The 21,739-nt window shown below is 40.8% G+C and overlaps 1 long non-coding RNA gene across 1 annotated transcript in view; it reads right to left on the minus strand.

Moving 5' to 3' along the window:
* The window catches only part of LOC310720928, a 308,842-nt gene that overhangs the window by 262,736 nt on the left and 24,367 nt on the right, over window positions 1-21,739 (minus strand). The gene's annotated exons all lie outside the window — the stretch shown is intronic.

The raw sequence follows: 21,739 nt of genomic DNA on the forward strand, positions 1-21,739 counted from the left end.
AACCGTAAAAAGTACAATGCGTAAATGAAAAAACTGAAAATGTAACATGCCACCTAATGTTTTGACAGAAATATTACGTTTTTTATAATTTATAAATTATGAATTTTAATATACATAACCATGATTAATTTAGAATCCGTTACAATCTGGAATAGGGGTAAATAATGACATTAAAATCAAGTTTTGTCAAAAACATGACTTTTCATGAATCTTGTTTTGACTGAATTTTTTCATACAAAAATAATAGTTTAGCGAAGCCATGTAGGTGCTGTAATGAATGAGCTTCCTAAGAGCTGAAAATGCAATTCCGCAAGTCTCAGCCTCGCAGGACGAAAGGAAAATGGTTTCCAATTTAGGAACTCGAGCTGCGTCGAAACGCTTTGGGAACGCGCCTGAGTGTTCATGCTCTGAATAACGTGTGTAATCAGTCAAAAATTGGATGCTGGCCATCACCGATGAGGTGACGTCATGACCAGGAGTATAAACGCATATGAGAGAAAACAGCGGCAGCGTCTGTTGTTCGGAAAGCACTCTGTGTGTTGTGTTGTCTGTCAGATTGTTTGTCAAAAAAAAAAAAAAAAAAGCGGAGCACGCTAGTCGGTTGTTGAGAGATCCGGCTGCATGTCAATGACATTGCTCCATTTCCGAGTGGCACTCTCCGAGGAGAGAGCTCATGTTTTGGGTTTCAGGCGGAGCGGCGCAGCAGTTCCTGGGCTCGCATGGACCTCGCAAATGGTTTCGAGACGGGCTTACTCCTTTCTCCAACCTCACCTGCTTGGTCCAGCACTCGCTCGCAGGCTCAGAAGCACGCCTTTCGGTGGATTCTTCCTCCTGCAACGAGAGCATTAGCTCCGCCTCTCTTTCTCTGAGGAGGAGGGAGGGGGGCGCTTTGCCAGCTAGGCTCATAGGGCTATGGAGTTGGGGGCGGAGCTAGGTCGCTTCCCGAGAGATGCGGCTGCGCACATTCGGCGCAGATTCTCTGCACATTCTGTGCACGATTTGCGCATGTTGCGCCGCGCTCATTGTGCCGCACACAATCTGCTCGCATTTTCTGTGCGATCGCTCCACTCCCGGAGAGCGCTCCTCGAGGGGGGTGCTCTCACCCAAAAAAAAAAAAAATTATAATATTAATAATAATAATGAACTTCCTGTGGGCTCACCACCTGCAGGAGGGACCGTAAGGGACGGTGCTGTGAGGATTGGGCAGCAGTCGAAGGTGGGGGCCTGCTTAGACTGCTGCCCCGGCGACCCGAATTACAGATAAGCGGGAGAAAATGAAAGAATTAATGCATATTAATGAATATATATTTTTATATATATTTATAAATATATATATTTTAGCAGTAAGCGAACGCTAAATATATCTGTGTATGTATGTATGTGAGCCCTGGCTGAGCTACATATCTAGGCTGGTTTATGAGCCGGAAGTCCCTCCGTCCAGCTGGACAAGCACTATTTCTGATACCAGGTCGCAACCTCCATGATGGTATTTTCCCGTTCTTTCCAGGTCTGTACACTGAGTGTCATGGTCATAGGCATGGCCCCTTCAGCCCCTTTCAACATTGTATTCTCACGTTATGAAAATATACGGATTTGGAGCGATGCTGCGGGTTGGAGAGACGCTTGCGAGCTATCTCTCTCCCGGGATCGCTTCCTCCCTCGAGACCCCATCAGTGGGCACAGCTCCGACTGGGGCCCTCGTTTCCATCAGGGGGTGCAGAAACGCTGTGTCGCGACTCGCTCTCTCCCGTGAGGGATCCTGCGCGGTGCTCGCGCCGAGGCCACGTAGTTGACAGATCTGAGGACTGTCATCTTCAACAGGAAGGCTTCGATGAAGAGATCCTGACACAGACCTTTCTGGGGAGCTGGCCGTAAAGGGGCATGCCCCACCGTTCTATCCGGTGCCCATCTTGTCCCGGCCCCCTCAGGGACCTGGTCCGTTAACCCTGCCACCCTCGGTGCTTCAGGGCACGGCCAGCTCCAGCGAGCTCTCTCCTTGGTCTTCACCCGGCATCGTTGTGGTCCCGGAGATCTCGCCTCCCCTAGAGCAATCGCAGGGTGCTCCCTTGGCTCTGGACATACTGGAGGTCGGTCTCGAAAGACTGATACCCCTAAGGCGCTTTCTGGAAGCTTGGCAAGCTCTTCCAGATGTGTTTTGGTGGGTCCTGCAAACTGTAGAGCAAGGCTACTTGATTCAGTTCGGGTCTCCTCCGCCCCGTTTTCACGGGGTTCTTCTCACCCTGGTGGGAAGCCAGCAGGCTCTGGTCATGGGACAGGAAGTAGACACTCTCCTGTGGAAGGGGGCCATCGAGGTGGTCCCTCCATCAGAACGAGAGTCCAGTTTCTACACCTGGTATTTTATAGTTCCCAGGAAGGACAGAGGGTTGTGTCCTATCTTAGATCTACGTCAGCTGAACCGCTCTCTGATGAGACTCAGGTTCAAGATGCTGACCCTCAAGCAGGTCGTGCTTCAAATAAGATCCGAGGACTGGTTTGTCACGGTAGGTCTAAATGATGCGTATTTCATGTATCCATCCTACCTTCTCACAGGAGGTTCCTGAGGTTTGTTTTTGGGGCCGAAGCTTAACAATACCGGGTTCTTCTGTACGAATGAGTGGATGCGACTCTGGTTCCCCTGAGGTCTCAGGGCATCTGCATCCCCAACTACATCAACGATTGGTTGATCCTAGCTCAGACTGAGCAGTTGGCAATCGGCATCAAGATATCCTTCTCGCACAACTGAAGGCGTTGTGGTTTTGGCTGAACACCGGGAAGAGTGTGGTTTCTCCGTTACAGAGAACCACCTATCTCGGTGTCATATAGGATTCAACTACTTTGTGTGTGCAGCTTTCTCCTGCCCACATTGTGGCCATTCTTACGGCCATCAGGAAGGTCAGAGAAGGGCAGCCTCTCACTGTCGAGCAGTTCCAGGAACTGCTAGGGCTTATGGCATCTGCGTCTAGTGTGATTCCACTTGGCCTGCTGTACATGAGTCCCCTTCAGTGGTGGCTTAGGACCTGCAGGTTCTAATAGTGGGGCAACCCCCTCCACACTGTCAAGGTCACGTGGCGATGCCAACTTTCCTTAGATGTTTGGAGAGATCATGTTCCTATTTCTGGGCCCTTTGCTGGGAGTCCCCGGTCGTCGCTTAATGCTTACGACGGGTGCATCGCTCAGGGGTTGTGGAGCGGTCATGAGTGGTCGCTCCCCCAGAGGTCTGTGGGAGGTGCCCCATCTATGCTAGCACATCGATTGCCTAGAGATGCTGGCCATGCTTCTAGCACTGAAGCATTTCCTCTCGGACCTCAAGGGTCACCATGTGTTGGTCCGACACAATATCTCAGGCGTGACCCAGGCTGCGTCTGTACGTTTTTTTCCCCCTATCGTGTTGCTTCCGGGAGCTCTGGAGATGTTTCACTGGGACGGAGTCAGTCTCCTCCTGGTAGCGCCATGGTGGCCGTGCAAACTGTGGTTCACAGACTTGGAAGCTTTCCTCGAGCATCCTCCATGGAAGATTCCTTTGAGGAGGGATCTCCTTTCCCAGCTAGGGGGTGCCATATTTCACCCCCGCCCAGAGCTGTGGCTCCCTGAGGGGGCCACAGCACCGAGGTTCTGGTCTCTCCACTGAGGTGGTAGAGACCGTTCTCCACTCCAGAGCTCCCTCCACGGGGAGGTCGTAAGGCACCAGGTGGTGTGTGTTCTGCTCATGGTGTAAGCACCACCAGCTGGGTCCAGTCCACTGCACGGTTGGTTCAGTGCTGGAATTCCTCCAGGGACAGTTCGCCAAGGGTTGGCTCCGTCCAGCCTAAAAATCTATGCGTCTGCCATTTCAGCCTATCATGCCCCCATGGTTGGGCCATCTCTGGGCGAGACCCGATGGTAACGCATTTTTCTTCACGGCAGGCTGGCTGAGGCCCGGGGTGCGACCTAGAATGCCTGGGTGGGCACCTTTCAATCAAGACCACGTTCTTGTTGGCCATCTGCTCTCTCAAAAGAGTCGGGGACCTGCAGGCCCTGTCTGTGGGCCCCCCTCCTTCCTGGAGTTTACCCCAAGTATGGCAGGTGCCTTCCTGTACCCCCGTACATGGGGTTACATCCCCAAGGTGCCCTCGGTCGTCCCACGACCCATAAAATTACAGGCATTCTATCCTCCTCCATTCCAGGCCCCAGACCAGGAGAAACTGAACCGGCTTTGTCCGGTGCGCACACTGGACACCTACGTCCACAGGACGGGTCCTTGGAGAATGAATGATCAGCTGTTCGTCTACTACAGCCCTCCCAGGATAGGCCTCCTTGCTATTAAGCAGGCTCTGAGCAGGTGGATTGTTAATGCGATCGCATCTTTTGAGTCCTCTGGTCTCCCCGCTCCATTCAGGGTCAGTGCTCACTCCACCCGGAGTGTGGCTGCTTTAATGTCTCGGTCATCTGGAGTTCCCTCCAAGACCTATGTGATGCTGCGGGTTTGTCCACCCCACTGACCTTTTGTGCGGTTCTTTAACCTAGACAGTAGTGCCGCTCCTGGCCCCTCAGTCCTTCTCTAGCTGTGGTGACAGACACACACGAGGCAGGGACTGGTCAGTCTGGCATGATTGGACACTCATTCCCAAAGCGTTTCGACGCAGCTCGAGTTCCTGAAAGGGAACGTCTCCAGGTTACGTATGTAACCCTAGTTTCCTGAGGGAATGAGACGCTGCTTCTCTATGCCACACCTCCGGCGTCCCTGCAGCGCATCCTTCTCCCTTACAGAAGCTGCTGCTGGCTTCTCTTATATGCGCTTTATACTCCTTGTCGTGACGTCATCGGTGACAGCCAGCGTCCAATTTTTGATTGATTACACACGTTATTCAGAGCATGAACACTCAGGTGCGTTCCCAAAGTGTTTCGATGCAGCGTCTTGTTCTCTCAGGGAACTAGGGTTACATATGTAACCTAGAGACGTTTTCGAACCATATTATATTTGGACATATCGCATGCAATTGACCATAATGTTTTTACATGTTTATGATGAGATAGGACCTAATAAATCATGTTTTGCCAAAAAAAATTTTTTTTCTTAAAAATATGATAGTCATAAAATAATTTTATATTCATAATCATAATATGATAAAAAACTGTAAAAAGTGATCAAATCAGTTGTAGAAAGTCATAATTCATCAAAAACATTGTTAGAAATTATCTTTATTCTTTTGTTTCACCTAGACAGATTCCCTGAATTCAGCCTTTCCTCTCGATCTCTGCTCTCCTGCAAGTACTTGGGGAAGTCTCAATAAAACACACGAGTCAGCTTTCAGAGAGAAGTTCCAAAGCTTTATTGTGTCACACATGAATATATATCACAGATAAAAGGTGATCAGCACATACCAAAAAGCGACACTCTAGTTATGCAAAAATAGAAAATAAAGACAAGAACTGATTGTTCAAGGTCACAAGTATTATTCTCGTGATTAATGTCTAACTAATACTTAAAGATATAAAATAATTCTCACATATATTAACACCACTTGTTTGGCCAAGCCGTGTATGTGCTGTAATGAATGAGCTTCCTGAAAGCTGAAAATGCGATTCCGCAAGTCTCAGCCTAGCAGGACGAAAGAAAAACGGTTGTTCGAACCATGTTATTTTTGCACATATCGCATGCACTTAACCACAATGTTTTTACATGTTTATGATGAGGTAGGACATCATAAATCATGTTTTGACAAAAATAGCACTTTTATCGTAAAAATATGATTGTTATTATGAAAATATGAATTTTCATATTCTTAATCATAATTTGATAAAGTGTTAAAAACTGTAAAATGTGAATAAATCAGTTGTATAAAGTAATAATTCATCAAAAACATCAACACCACGTTTGGCCAAGTCGTGTATGTGCTGTAGTGAATTAACTTCCTAAGAGCTAAAAAAGCGATTCCGCAAGTCTCAGCCTCTCAGGACTATGATGAGATAGGACATAATAAATCATGTTTTGACAAAAAAAGCACTTTTTTCGTAAAAATATGATAATTATGATATATGAATTTTTAGATTCATAATCATAATTTGATGAAAAACTGTAAAAAGTCAACAAATCAGTTGTAAAAAGTCATAATTCATTAAAAACATCTCAACACCACATGGTTGAGCCGTGTATGTGCTGTAATGAATGAGTTTTTGACAAAAATCTAAATTTTTTATCTTAACAATATGACAAGTTATCATCAAAATATGGCTTTTTAAATTAAACAATTTCACCAATAACCATATTTAATGGCAAAAAATAAACTAAATAAATTAAAAGTACCATGGCAAATCCTGTTTTTTCTCCAAAGACGAAATGGTGGCAGGACAAATAATGGTCTGACAGAACTATGTCTTTTAACATAAACAATTCATTGTTATTATAAAACATTGAATTTTTATATTAATATGCATAATTACTGAACTGAACCGTTAAATAGTGGAATATGGGAACAAACAAGGTGACATAGCAAATAAAATTTTGACAAAAATGGGACTGATCTTAAATATATGATAGTCATTATGAAAATATCAATTTTCTTTTTCATAATCATAATTCTATGAAAAACTGTTATAATTTGGAAATGACAAACGAAAAATTCACATGACAAATTGTTATAACAGAAATATTATAAATATATAATATAATAAAAAACGAAAAATTTGTTATGACCATGTGTGACAAAATTGAATACAATTATTGTTTTTCATTTGCATAATTTTTTTAAAACACGTAAAAATGTGGAATAATGGAATAAAAAAAGGTAAGACGTTTATACTTGACATGAATTAAAAAAAATTGACATGAGAATTCATGTTTTAAACAATAGGTCTTTTTCCTCAGAAAAAGTAGCATAGTTATTGGGAAAATATAAATATTTATACTTATAAGCAAAATGTTATTAATAACCTTTAAAAAAGGAATAAGGAATGAAAAAGTTGACGAAAAATCAGGTTTTAACAAGAATTTCACACTTTAATAATAATATTAATAATATATGTATAAAAATATTTATAGATATAGATATAGATATAGATATATATAGATATTGACATTTTTTAAATTATTTTATAAAAGAGAAAAACAGTTAAAAATGGAAAAAAAGTAAACGATAATGGTGACGACATATTTGTTGTGGAAAAAAAATACTTTTTTTATAAAAGGTATGATAGTTATTTTGAAAATATAAGTTTTCATATTCATAATCAAAAGTTCAGAAAAAAAACGTAAAAGGGTGCAGTAAGTGAACAAAAAAAATATTGTCTTTAAATATTACATTTTGACAAATATACCTTTTCATTAAAATCTGATATTATAACCCAGCCATTAGGGGGGCACAAGCCAGTGTACTCTTAGTGCCGGTCCCAAGCCCGGGTAAATGGGGAGGGTTGCGTTAGGAAGGGCATCCAGCGTAAAACATGTGCCAAATCAAATATGCGGATCACAAATGAGAATTTCATACCGGATCGGTCAAGGCCCGGGTTAACAACGACCGCCACAGGTATCGTTAGCCGACAGGGTACCGGTGGAAATTGGGCTACTGTTGGCCGAAGGAGGAGAAGGAGAGGAGGAAGGCGTCTACAGAGACGGCAGGAAAAAGAGCAGTGTAGGAGAGTAGAGGTTCGGGTTGGTACTTTAAATGTTGGTACTATGACGGGTAAAGGGAGAGAGATAGCTGATATGATGGAGAGGAGAAAGGTAGATGTGTTGTGTGTTCAGGAGACCAAGTGGAAAGTGAGTAAGGCCAGGAACATTGGAGGTGGGTTTAAACTGTTTTATCATGGTGTGGATGGGAAGAGAAATGGTGTAGGGGTGATTCTGAAGGAAGTGTACAGTAAGAGTGTAGTGGAGGTGAAGAGAGTTTCTGATAGGGTGATGATCGTGAAGGTGGAAGTTGAAGGGATGATGATAAATGTCATCAGTGCCTATGCTCCACAAGTTGGCTGTGAGATGGAGGAGAAAGAAAGATTCTGGAGTGAATTAGATGAAGTGGTAGATGGTGTACCTAGGAAAGAACGATTGGTGATTGGGGCAGACTTTAATGGGCATGTAGGTGAAGGGAACAGAGGTGATGAGGAGGTGATGGGTAGGTATGGTTTTAAGGAGAGGAATGTGGAAGGGCAGATGGTGGTAGATTTTGCTAAAAGGATGGAAATGGCAGTGGTGAACACATATTTTAAGAAGAAGGAGGATCATAGGGTGACGTATAAGAGTGGAGGAAGGTGCACACAGGTGGATTATCTTCTGTGTAGGAGATGCAACCTGAAGGAGATTGGAGACTGTAAGGTGTTGGCGGGGGACAGTGTAGCTAGACAGCATCGGATGGTGGTCTGTAGGATGGTTTTGGAGGCGAAGAAGAAGAGGAGGAAAGTAAGGTTTGAAAGAAGAATAAGATGGTGGAAACTGAAGGAGGAAGAGTGTAGTGTGAGGTTCAGGGAAGAGGTCAGACAGGGGCTCGGTGGTGGTGAAGAGGTGCCGGATGATTGGGCAACTACTGCAGGAGTGATGAGGGAGGCAGCTAGAAAAGTACTTGGTGTAACATCTGGAAATAGAAAGCAAGACAAGGAGACGTGGTGGTGGAATGAGGAAGTGCAGGAGAGCATTAGGGGAAAGAGGTTGGCAAAACAGAAGTGGGATCGACAGAGTGATGAGAAAAGTAGGCAGGAGTACAAGGAGATGCGGCAGCAGGTTAAAAGGGATGTGGCGAAAGCCAAGGAAAAGGCATATGAGGAACTGTATAAGAGGTTGGACACTAAGGAAGGAGAAAAGGATTTATACCGATTGGCCAAGCAGAGGGACCGAGCTGGGAAGGATGTACTGCAAGTTAGAGCAATAAAGGATGGAGAGGGAAATGTGTTGACTAGTGAGGAGAGTGTGTTGAGAAGATGGAGGGAGTATTTTGAGCAGCTGATGAATGAGGAAAATCAGAGAGAGAGAAGGTTGGAGGATGTGGAGTTGGTGAAGCAGGATGTAGATAGGATTAGTAAGGAGGAAGTGAGAGCAGCGATTAAGAGGATGAAGAATGGAAAGTCGGTTGGACCAGATGACATACCGGTAGAAGCGTTGAGATGTTTAGGAGAGATGGCAGTGGAGTTTTTAACCAGATTGTTTAACAGGATTCTGGAAGGGGAGAGGATGCCTGAGGAATGGAGAAGGAGTGTGCTGGTACCGATCTTTAAGCATAAGGGAGATGTGCAGACCTGCAGTAACTACAGGGGAATTAAGTTGATCAGTCACACCATGAAGTTATGGGAAAGAGTAGTGGAAGCCAGGTTGAGAGAAGAGGTGACCATCTGTGAGCAACAGTATGGTTTCATGCCGAGGAAGAGCACCAAAGATGCCTTATTTGCTTTAAGGATGTTGATGGAGAAGTATAGAGAAGGACAGAAGGAGCTGCATTGTGTATTTGTGGATTTAGAGAAAGCGTACGACAGGGTGCCGAGAGAGGAGTTGTGGTATTGTATGAGGAAGTTAGGTGTGTCAGAGAAGTATGTAAGGGTGGTGCAGGACATGTATGAGGACAGTGTGACGGCAGTAAAGTGTGCAGTAGGTACGACAGACTGGTTCAGGGTGAAGGTTGGACTGCATCAAGGATCGGCCCTGAGCCCTTTTCTGTTTGCAGTGGTGATGGACAGGTTGACGGACGAGGTCAGACAGGAGTCTCCCTGGACTATGATGTTTGCAGATGATATTGTGATTTGTGGTGAGAGTAGAGAGCAGGTTGAGAAGAGCCTGGAGAGGTGGAGATATGCGCTGGAGAGAAGGGGAATGAAAGTCAGTAGGAGTAAGACAGAGTACATGTGTGTGAATGAGAGGGAGGGCAGTGGAGTGATGCGGTTGCAGGGAGAAGAGGTGGAGAAGGTGGAGGAGTTCAGGTACCTGGGGTCAACAGTGCAAAGTAATGGAGAGTGTGTTAGGGAAGTAAAGAAAAGAGTGCAGGCAGGGTGGAGTGGGTGGAAAAGAGTGACAGGAGTGATTTGTGATAGAAAAGTATCTGCAAGAATGAAAGGGAAAGTTTATAGGACTGTGGTGAGACCTGCGATGTTGTATGGATTAGAGACAGTGGCATTGAGTAAAAAACAGGAGGTGGAGCTGGAGGTAGCAGAGCTGAAGATGTTGAGGTTTTCGTTGGGAGTGACGAGGATGGACAAGATTAGAAATGAGTTTATTAGAGGGACAGCACATGTAGGATGTTTTGGTGACAAGGTGAGGGAGGCGAGATTGAGATGGTTTGGACATGTGCAGAGAAGGGACATGAATTATATTGGTAGAAAAATGCTGAAGATGGAGCCACCAGGTAGGAGGAAAAGAGGAAGGCCAAGGAGGAGGTTCATGGATGTGGTGAGGGAAGACATGCAGGTAGTTGGTGTAAAAGAGGCAGATATAGAGGACAGGGTGGTATGGAGACGGATGATCCGCTGTGGCGACCCCTAATGGGAGCAGCCGAAAGAAGAAGAAGAAGAAGAAGAAGATTAAAATCTGATATTATAAAAATATAAATGTTCATATTTAGAAGCAACATTTTGGAACCATGACGATAAAATATTGAAAAAAATATACGTTTTTTTAAATATAAAAATCTAGGAATTTTTATTTGCATAAGCAAATAAAGGTCGGGGGAAAAATGGCTTTAAAAAAATTAAGTTTTGTTAAAAACATTACTTTTAAGGAATCATAGTTTGAAATTAATTTTTTTCCAAACAAAAATGATAGTCATTATCAAAATATGAATTTCTGTATTGTCATCATTTCATGAATAACCTTAAAAAAAAGGCAATAAGTGAATGGAAAAAACAAAAGGAAATTCATGATAAAATATTTTTTTGGTTTCGATCTACAAAAAGTATCATAGTTATTATGAAAATATGAATTTTCATACTCAAGAAAAAGTCTTTCATAAAAATATATTATGAATAAATGAATTTTCATTTTCATTAGCAAAATTTCATGAAAAAATGTAAAATGGTGCAATAGGTTAACAACAATAATGCTATAAAACAGGTTTTGACAAAAAAATTACTATTTTCATATAATAAAAATATGAAAATGAAAATTCATATATTTAGAAAAAATATTAAAATGTGTAAAAAGTCAATGAAACATGACATGACAAATTTATTATGAAATTATGAATTTTCATACTCATAAGCATTATTTAATAAAAATATGAGCCTTTCATAAAAACGTTACGAATATATGAATTTCATAAGCAAAATTTCATTTTAAACAAACGTTACAAAGTGTAATAGATAAACGGAAAAGCTAAATGTGTTACATGCCAAATCATCATTTGGTTAGAAATTTGACTTTTTTCACCAAAACATATCTATTGGGGAAATATACATTTTTGCATTTATGATCATAATTTCATTACCATCTGTTAAAAAGTGAAATATAAAGGGAAATAAAACAAATCAATGACAAATCAAGTTTTATCGATAATATTTTTTTTCTCTTAACACAAATTATATTTTGAAAATAATTTTTATATTCATCTATATAATTTCATAAAAAATTATTTTCATTTTATAATTCCATACGATAAATTATAGTTATTATGAACAAATAAATGTTTATATTAATTCGCATAATTTAATGAATATCTGTTAAATGGTAGTAAACGAAAACTAAAAGGTGACATGACAAATCATGTTTTGACCAAATGTGATGTTTTTATGACAGAAACTCTAGTTATGAAATTATGAATTTTTATATTAATTTATATTTGCAAATATATTGCTTTTCTTATAAAAAAATTTAATAGTTGTGATTAAAATTATTATTTAATATCAAAATTTGATGAACAGTTCAAAAGTGCACTAAGTGAATGACAAATGAAATCGTTACATGACAAGTCCTGCTTTGTCAAAATATTTTTTTCATGAATAACCGTTATTTTATATAGTTATTGGGAAAATATAAATGTTTACACTCAAGCAAAATCTTATTAAAAACCTTTAAAAAAGAATAAGAAATGAAAGAGGGGAGGACAAATCAGGTTTAACGAGAATTTAACTCTTTTCATACATACATAATTCATATATACATAATAGATATTATAAATATTTAAACATAATTTCATAAAAACAGTAAAAATGGCAAATAGAGAATGATGATGGTGATGACAAATTTGTTTTAAAAAATTGTGTTTCATAAAATGTATGATAGTTATATTAATGAGATTTCATATTCAGAATCATAATTTCAGAAAAAAAAAACGTAAAAGTGTTCAGCAAGTGAATGAAAATACTGACATGAAATATCACATTTTGATAAAAAATAACTTGTTTCATAAAAATCTGATATAAAAATGTTCATAAATCGTGGTTTGAAATTTTTTTTTCCAAACAAAAATGATAATACTAACTTTACACCTGGGACACATGATGGATTCAAAATTTGGGCAACAAAAGGTTTGTGTAAGGTGGGATATTTGTTTTCATTCCTGGAAATTAGTAGTTAATCGTTTCATTACTAAATAAAAGTTTGATCTACATGAAACATTTTTATAAATATCTTTAAATTAGGAATTTTATAAACAAGATAAAACAGAATTCCTCTTTATTGCTGGATCAGCGACCAAGAGTAACGCGAGGCCCAGCGTATCTCCAGATTTTGCGATTTAGTAGCAATTTCTCCGTTAACAGCAAGTTTATTCACTCAGAACAGGCTTGCACACATCTCATACAGCCGACAAGCATTATTAGACATCGGCCACAACTACAGATTCGGGCAATCAACGAACTTTGAACTCTTTCGGGAAATCGCCCCGAACACCACGGACCTCTGATCCAGCTCAGCCGACAGCGAGACCACAGCACCGGCGGCGAGACTGTAAACAAAGGGTGCGAGGCGGCATCAGGGCTAGGCTAAGGCTAAACCCACATCAACCATCGATTCCAAGCATCTTCCTTGCCAATGTACGGTCTTTCGCAAACAAAATGGACGAGCTGCTGCTCCAGGTAAAATCACACAAGCGGATTGTGGAATGTAATGTCATGATTTTACTGAAACATGGCTCAACAACAACATTCCCAGTAGCGCCATAGAGATTTATGATTAAGTCCCTTTTATTTACCGAGAGAATTCTCAGCCATTGTTGTGACTGCGGAGTACATCTTGCCGGATGCTAATGTTAAACTAGCTATGGAGGAACTGCACGCAGCTATTAGCAAACAGCAGTCTGCACATCCCGAAAGAGCTATCGTTGTTGATGGAGATTGCAACCTGAGATCTGTTTTCCAAAATTTCACCGCAATGTCTCCTGCTCTACCAGAGGGGAAAAAACACTGGACCAGGTGTACACAAACATACCTGGGGCATTCATGGCCATTCCCCTTCCCCACTTGGGTCAGTTTAATCACCTCTCTTTGTTCATACACACCACTGATCAAACGGGTGAAACCAGCTGTGAGGACAGTAAAGGTATTTCCAGAGGGGGCAATTTCTTCTCTACAGCAACAGTTTCAGGATACTGACTGGCACATGTTTGCCTCACTGGACTCTGACACAAACATGGACATTTACACTTCATCTGTTTTGGACCATATCAACACGTGCATTGACAATGTCACTACCTAATCAGAAGCCGTGGATGAACTCTGAAGTCCGTCTCCTGTTGAAAGCAAGAGATGCTGCCTTTAAATTTGCCAACGTAGAGGACTACAACAGAGCCAGGGCCAACCTGAAAAGAGGCATCAGGAGAGCAAAACTCCTATTCAAACTCCACATAGAAGAGCACTTCCACAACTCTGACCCCAGACGCATGTGGAAAGGCATCCAAACCATCACAGACTACAAACGTACAGCTCATCCAAACAGCAGTGCCTTTCAACCGGACGAGCTCAATCGCTTTTTTGCTCTTTTCGATCAAAGCACAGGACAGTTCACCTCAACCACTCAACAACGGATGTTTATTCAGCATTTAGCAGAGTGGATGCACGCAAGGCAGCAGTGGCACACCGTGTTCTCAGAGCATGCGCTGGACAACTGGCACAGGTTTTTACTGACATTCTCAACCTGCCACTGGCCCAAGCCACGGTTCCCACATGCCTGAAGACCACAACGATCTTACCTGTGCCTAAGTACTCAGCTGCCAAATGACTTTCGCCCAGTTGCACTCACCCCTATCGCTATGAAGTGCTTTAAGAAGCTGGTCCTGAATCAACTCACAGCGGGCCTACCACCTACACTGGACCCACACCCTTTTGCCTATTGCCCGAACAGGTCAAAGGAAGATAGTTATTTTGAAAATATGCATTTGTATATTCATAAACAAAATTTTATAAAAAAGTGTTAAAAACTGTAAAAAGTGAATAAATTAGTTATAGAAAGTGATAATTCATCAAAACCATATCAACACCACTTGTTTGGCCAAGGTGTGTATTTGAGCTTCCTGAAAGCCCAAAATACGATTCCGCAAGTCTCAGCCTCGCAGGACGAAAGGCAAACGGTTTTTCGAAACGTTATATTTACACATATCGCATGCACGTCACCACAATATTTTACATGTTTATGATGAGATAGGCCATAATAAATCATGTTTTGACAAAAATAGCACTTTTTCGTACAAATATGATAATTATGAAAATTAGAATTTTCATATTCATAATCATAATTTGATAAAAGATTGTAAAAAGTAAACAAATCAGTTGTAGAAATTCATTATTCATCAAACCATATCAACACCACTTGTTTGGCCAATCCGTGTATGTGCTGTAATGAATAAGCTTCCTAAAAGCTCAAAATACGATTTCGCACGTCTTTACCTCGCAGGACGATAGAAACACGGCATTTTTGCACATATCGCATGCACTTCACCACAATGTTTTTACACGTTTATGATGAGATAGGACATAATAAATCATGTTTTGACAAAAATAGCACTTTTTTCGTAAAAATATGATAGTTATTTTGGAAATATGCATTCGCATATTCATAATCAAATTTTTATGAAAAAGTGTTCAAAACTGTAAAAAGTGAATAAATCAGTTATAGAAAGTGATAATTCATCAAAACCATATCAACACCACTTGTTTGGCCAAGCCGTGTACGTGCTGTAATAAATTAGCTTCCTAAGAGCTCAAAATGCGATTCCGCAAGTCTTAGCCTCGCAGGACGAAAGGAAATCGGTTTTACGGACCGTTATATTTACACATGTGGCATGCACTTAAACCCCAAGGTTTTACATGTTTATGATGAGATAGGCCATAATAAATTATGTTTTGACAAAAATTGCACTTTTTTTGAAAAATATAATTCTTCTTCTTCTTCTTCTTCTTCTTCTTCTTCTTCTTCTTCTTCTTCTTCTTTCGGCTGCTCCCATTAGGGGTCGCCACAGCGGATCATCCGTCTCCATACCACCCTGTCCTCTATATCTGCCTCTTTTACACCAACTACCTGCATGTCTTCCCTCACCACATCCATGAACCTCCTCCTTGGCCTTCCTCTTTTCCTCCTACCTGGTGGCTCCATCTTCAGCATTTTTCTACCAATATAATTCATGTCCCTTCTCTGCACATGTCCAAACCATCTCAATCTCGCCTCCCTCACCTTGTCACCAAAACATCCTACATGTGCTGTCCCTCTAATAAACTCATTTCTAATCTTGTCCATCCTCGTCACTCCCAACGAAAACCTCAACATCTTCAGCTCTGCTACCTCCAGCTCCACCTCCTGTTTTTTACTTAATGCCACTGTCTCTAATCCATACAACATCGCAGGTCTCACCACAGTCCTATAAACTTTCCCTTTCATTCTTGCAGATACTCTTCTATCACAAATCACTCCTGTCACTCTTTTCCACCCACTCCACCCTGCCTGCACTCTTTTCTTTACTTCCCTAACACACTCTCCATTACTTTGCACTGTTGACCCCAGGTACCTGAACTCCTCCACCTTCTCCACCTCTTCTCCCTGCAACCGCATCACTCCACTGCCCTCCCTCTCATTCACACACATGTACTCTGTCTTACTCCTACTGACTTTCATTCCCCTTCTCTCCAGCGCATATCTCCACCTCTCCAGGCTCTTCTCAACCTGCTCTCTACTCTCACCACAAATCACAATATCATCTGCAAACATCATAGTCCAGGGAGACTCCTGTCTGACCTCGTCCGTCAACCTGTCCATCACCACTGCAAACAGGAAAGGGCTCAGGGCCGATCCTTGATGCAGTCCAACCTTCACCCTGAACCAGTCTGTCGTACCTACTGCACACTTTACTGCCGTCACACTGTCCTCATACATGTCCTGCACCACCCTCACATACTTCTCTGACACACCTGACTTCCTCATACAATACCACAACTCCTCTCTCGGCACCCTGTCGTACGCTTTCTCTAAATCCACAAATACACAATGCAGCTCCTTCTGTCCTTCTCTATACTTCTCCATCAACATCCTCAAAGCAAATAAGGCACCTGTGGTGCTCTTCCTCGGCATGAAACCATACTGTTGCTCACAGATGGTCACCTCTTCTCTCAACCTGGCTTCCACTACTCTTTCCCATAACTTCATGGTGTGACTGATCAACTTAATTCCCCTGTAGTTACTGCAGGTCTACACATCTCCCTTATGCTTAAAGATCGGTACCAGCACACTCCTTCTCCATTCCTCAGGCATCCTCTCCCCTTCCAGAATCCTGTTAAACAATCTGGATAAAAACTCCACTGCCATCTCTCCTAAACATCTAAACGCTTCTACCGGTATGTCATCTGGTCCAACCGACTTTCCATTCTTCATCCTCTTAATCGCTGCTCTCACTTCCTCCTTACTAATCCTATCTACATCCTGCTTCACCAACTCCACATCCTCCAACCTTCTCTCTCTCTGATTTTCCTCATTCATCAGCTGCTCAAAATACTCCCTCCATCTTCTCAACACACTCTCCTCACTAGTTAACACATTTCCCTCTCCATCCTTTATTGCTCTAACTTGCAGTACATCCTTCCCAGCTCGGTCCCTCTGCTTGGCCAATCGGTATAAATCCTTTTCTCCTTCCTTAGTGTCCAACCTCTTATACAGTTCCTCATATGCCTTTTCCTTGGCTTTCGCCACATCCCTTTTAACCTGCTGCCGCATCTCCTTGTACTCCTGCCTACTCTTCTCATCACTCTGTCGATCCCACTTCTGTTTTGCCAATCTCTTTCCCCTAATGCTCTCCTGCACTTCCTCATTCCACCACCACGTCTCCTTGTCTTGCTTTCTATTTCCAGATGTCACACCAAGTACTTTTCTAGCTGCCTCCCTCATCACTCCTGCAGTAGTTGCCCAATCATCCGGCACCTCTTCACCACCACCAAGCCCCTGTCTGACCTCTTCCCTGAACCTCACACTACACTCTTCCTCCTTCAGTTTCCACCATCTTATTCTTCTTTCAAACCTTACTTTCCTCCTCTTCTTCTTCGCCTCCAAAACCATCCTACAGACCACCATCCGATGCTGTCTAGCTACACTGTCCCCCGCCAACACCTTACAGTCTCCAATCTCCTTCAGGTTGCATCTCCTACACAGAAGATAATCCACCTGTGTGCACCTTCCTCCACTCTTATACGTCACCCTATGATCCTCCTTCTTCTTAAAATACGTGTTCACCACTGCCATTTCCATCCTTTTAGCAAAATCTACCACCATCTGCCCTTCCACATTCCTCTCCTTAAAACCATACCTACCCATCACCTCCTCATCACCTCTGTTCCCTTCACCTACATGCCCATTAAAGTCTGCCCCAATCACCAATCGTTCTTTCCTAGGTACACCATCTACCACTTCATCTAATTCACTCCAGAATCTTTCTTTCTCCTCCATCTCACAGCCAACTTGTGGAGCATAGGCACTGATGACATTTATCATCATCCCTTCAACTTCCACCTTCACGATCATCACCCTATCAGAAACTCTCTTCACCTCCACTACACTCTTACTGTATGCTTCTTTCAGAATCACCCCTACACCATTTCTCTTCCCATCCACACCATGATAAAACAGTTTAAACCCACCTCCAATGTTCCTGGCCTTACTCACTTTCCACTTGGTCTCCTGAACACACAACACATCTACCTTTCTCCTCTCCATCATATCAGCTATCTCTCTCCCTTTACCCGTCATAGTACCAACATTTAAAGTACCAACCCGAACCTCTACTCTCCTACACTGCTCCTTTTCCTGCCGTCTCTGTAGACGCCTTCCTCCTCTCCTTCTCCTCCTTCGGCCAACAGTAGCCCAATTTCCACCGGTACCCTGTCGGCTAACGATACCTGTGGCGGTCGTTGTTAACCCGGGCCTCGACCGATCCGGTATGAAATTCTCATTTGTGATCCGCATATTTGATTTGGCACATGTTTTACGCTGGATGCCCTTCCTAACGCAACCCTCCCCATTTACCCGGGCTTGGGACCGGCACTAAGAGTACACTGGCTTGTGCCCCCCTAATGGCTGGGTTGAAAAATATAATATTTATGAAAATATGAATTTTCATATACATAATCATAATTTGATGAAAAAGTGTTTTAAAAGTGAACAAATCAGCTGTAAAAAAAAAAAAATTCATCAAAAACCTAACACCGTGTATGTGCTGAAATGAATGAGTTTTTGACAAAAAATATAACTTTTTAATCTTAACAATATCAAGTCAAGTCAAGAGGCTTTTTTTTGTCATTTCTACTATACACAGTGGTACACAGTAAAAAGAGACAACGAACCCTGGTGCTACACTGAACAACAACAAACATAGAGCTACAACACAAGCTACATAAAGTGCATCAAGTGCAAACAGAGCAGACAGACAGTGCAGACAGACGACACAAGACAAGACACAAAACCCAATATAGCGCCGACCAGTAATTGTCGGCGCTATACTTGATTATACTTGATTATACTTGATTATACTTGATTATACAGTACTGTACAAGAAGACTGTAAAAACTATACAAACTAAAAACTATACCCCGGAAGTAAGTATAAACAGAACAATGTAGTGCAAAAATACAGCAGCAGTCGAAGGTAGAGTAAAAAAACAGCAGTTTAAGAGTTTGGTTCGGACGAGAAAAATAAATAATAAATAAATGAATGGTGGTGGAATCGATTGAGATGAGTGATGAGTGTGTGTTAAGTGTTAAGTCCAGGAAAAATTGTACAGTTTGGTAACACACATTTGAGTGTGTGTGTGTGTGTGTGTGTGTGTGTGTGTGTGTGTGTGTGTGTGTGTGTGTGTGTGTGTGTGTGTGTGTGTGTGTGTGTGTGTGTGTGTGTGTGTGTGTGTGTGTGTGTGTGTGAGAGTTCCGTTTCATTTCTGTGTATTGAGAAGCCTAATGGCTTGTGGAAAGAAACTGTTGCACAGTCTTGTTGTGGCGGCCCGAATGCTTCGGAACCGTTTTCCTGATGGCAGGAGGGTAAAAAGTGTGTGTGACGGGTGTGTGTGGTCGTCCACAATGCTGTGTGCTTTGCGGATGCAGCGTGTGGTGTAAATGTTCATGATAGAGGGAAGAGAGACTCCGATGATCTTCTCAACTGTCCTCACTATCCTCTGTAGGGTCTTGCGGTCCGAGACGGTGCAGTTCCCAAACCGTAGGCAGTGATGCAGGCAGTGATGCAGCTGCTCAAGATGCTCTTAATGGTCCCTCTGTAAAACATGGTCAGGATGGGGGGAGGGAGGTGGGTTTTCCCTCAGCCTTCTCAGGAATTAGAGACGCTGCTGGGCTTTCTTTGTAATGGAGCTGTGGTTGAGTGACCAGGTGAGGTTGTCTGCCAGATGAACACCAAGGAATTTGGTGCTCTTGACGATCTCCACTGAGGATCCATCAATAATCAGTGGAGATTGGTTGCTCTGTGCTCTCCTGAAGTCCACAACCAATATGACAGTTATTATCAAAATATGGCTTTTTAAATTAAACAATTTCACCAATAACCGTATTTAATGCAATAAATAAACGAAATAACTTAAAAGTAACATGGCGAATCCTGTTTTGTCCGTAAGATCACTGTATTTCAGAAAAGTATGATAGTTATTTTGAAAATATGACTTTTGTTATTAATTGGCATAATTTAAAACGGTGCAATAAATGATAGAAAGACGAAATGGTGGCATGACAAATAATGGTCTGACAGGACTTCTTTTAACTTTTATCTTTTAACATAAACAATTAATTGTTATTATGAAACATTGAATTTATATAGTAATATGCATAATTGATATAAAAAAAATAAATTCCAACTTAACTGTTAAATAGTGGAATAAGGGAACAAACAAGGTGACATAGCATAATAAAATTTTGACAAAAATCTGACTGATCTTAAATATATGATTGTCATTATGAAAATATCAATCTTCTTTTTCATAATCATAATTCTATGAAAAACTGTTATAATATGGAAATGACAAACGAAAAATTGACATGACAAATTGTTTTAACACAAATATGACCTTTTTTTATTAAACAATATGATAATTATTTTAAAATGGTTATATCAATTAGCATAATTTAATTAATAACTGTTAAAACGTTAAATAAAGAATAAAAAACGGTGACATGACCAAGTTTAAAAACAAAAAACAAAAAACATTTGTAATAAACATTAAAAGTACGAATATATTATTGTTCATAATCAGAATTCAATGAAAAGCCACTAAAAGTTTCAATAAGCGAAGGATAAACGAAAATGTGATTCATGTTTTGAAAAAAAAAAAAATTTTCATAAAAAAAATATGATTCATTTGTATAATTTCATTTAAACCCGTCAAAACAGTGCAAAACGAAAAATTTCTTATGACCATGTTTGATAAAAAGTAAAAAAACAATAAAAAAATTTTTTTTGTGCATAATTTCTCTAAAACCCGTTAAAAGATGTAATAATGTAACGAAAAAAGGTGACAGGTTTATACTTGACAAAATTGACATAAAAATGACACGAGAAATCGTGTTTCATATATCATATATATATGGGTGCAGCAAGTGAATGAAAAGTATTGTCATGAAATATTACATTTTGACAAATATAACCATGATAATCTGAAATTATAAAAATATATAAATTTTTATTTGCATAAGCATAATTTTATGAAAAAAACAAAAAGTTGGGGAAAAAATGCCATTAAAAATCAGGTTTTTTTGAAAACATTACTTTTGAGAAATCATGGTTTGAAATTATAATTTTTTTTTTTTTAAACAAAAATAATAGTCATTATGAAAATATGAATTTCTATATCAATTGTCATAATTTTATGAATAACCATTAATAAAGGCAATAAGTGAATGAAAAAACAGAAAAGAAAAACCGCCTGACGCATCACTGGCACCCAACGTTCTTCCATTGAACACCTTCACCACAACAGATGTCTGCGCAGAGCTCACAACATTATCAAGGACTCTTTATGTCTTTATATATATATATATATATATATATATATATATATATATATATATATATATATATATATATATATATATATATATACATATATATATATATATATATATATATATATATATATATATATATATATATATATATATATATATATATATATATTGTTACAAACCTAGGTAGCACCATGTCCATATCGGTGTTATGTATGTGTGCTTCGTGTTTAGGTCCGATCCACTCCAGAGTTTGAGGCCTGCCCTAGCCTGGATGATCCCACCTCCCTCATGATGACATTGTGGAATTTTTTGATAGGCATCAACACAACCAAGTCTATATTTAGAAAATAATTATCAGTTAAGTTGTTTTAGTATCAGT

The sequence above is a fragment of the Silurus aristotelis genome, assembly GCF_946808225.1.
Source record: "Silurus aristotelis genome assembly, chromosome: 26".
Classification (NCBI taxonomy): domain Eukaryota; kingdom Metazoa; phylum Chordata; class Actinopteri; order Siluriformes; family Siluridae; genus Silurus; species Silurus aristotelis.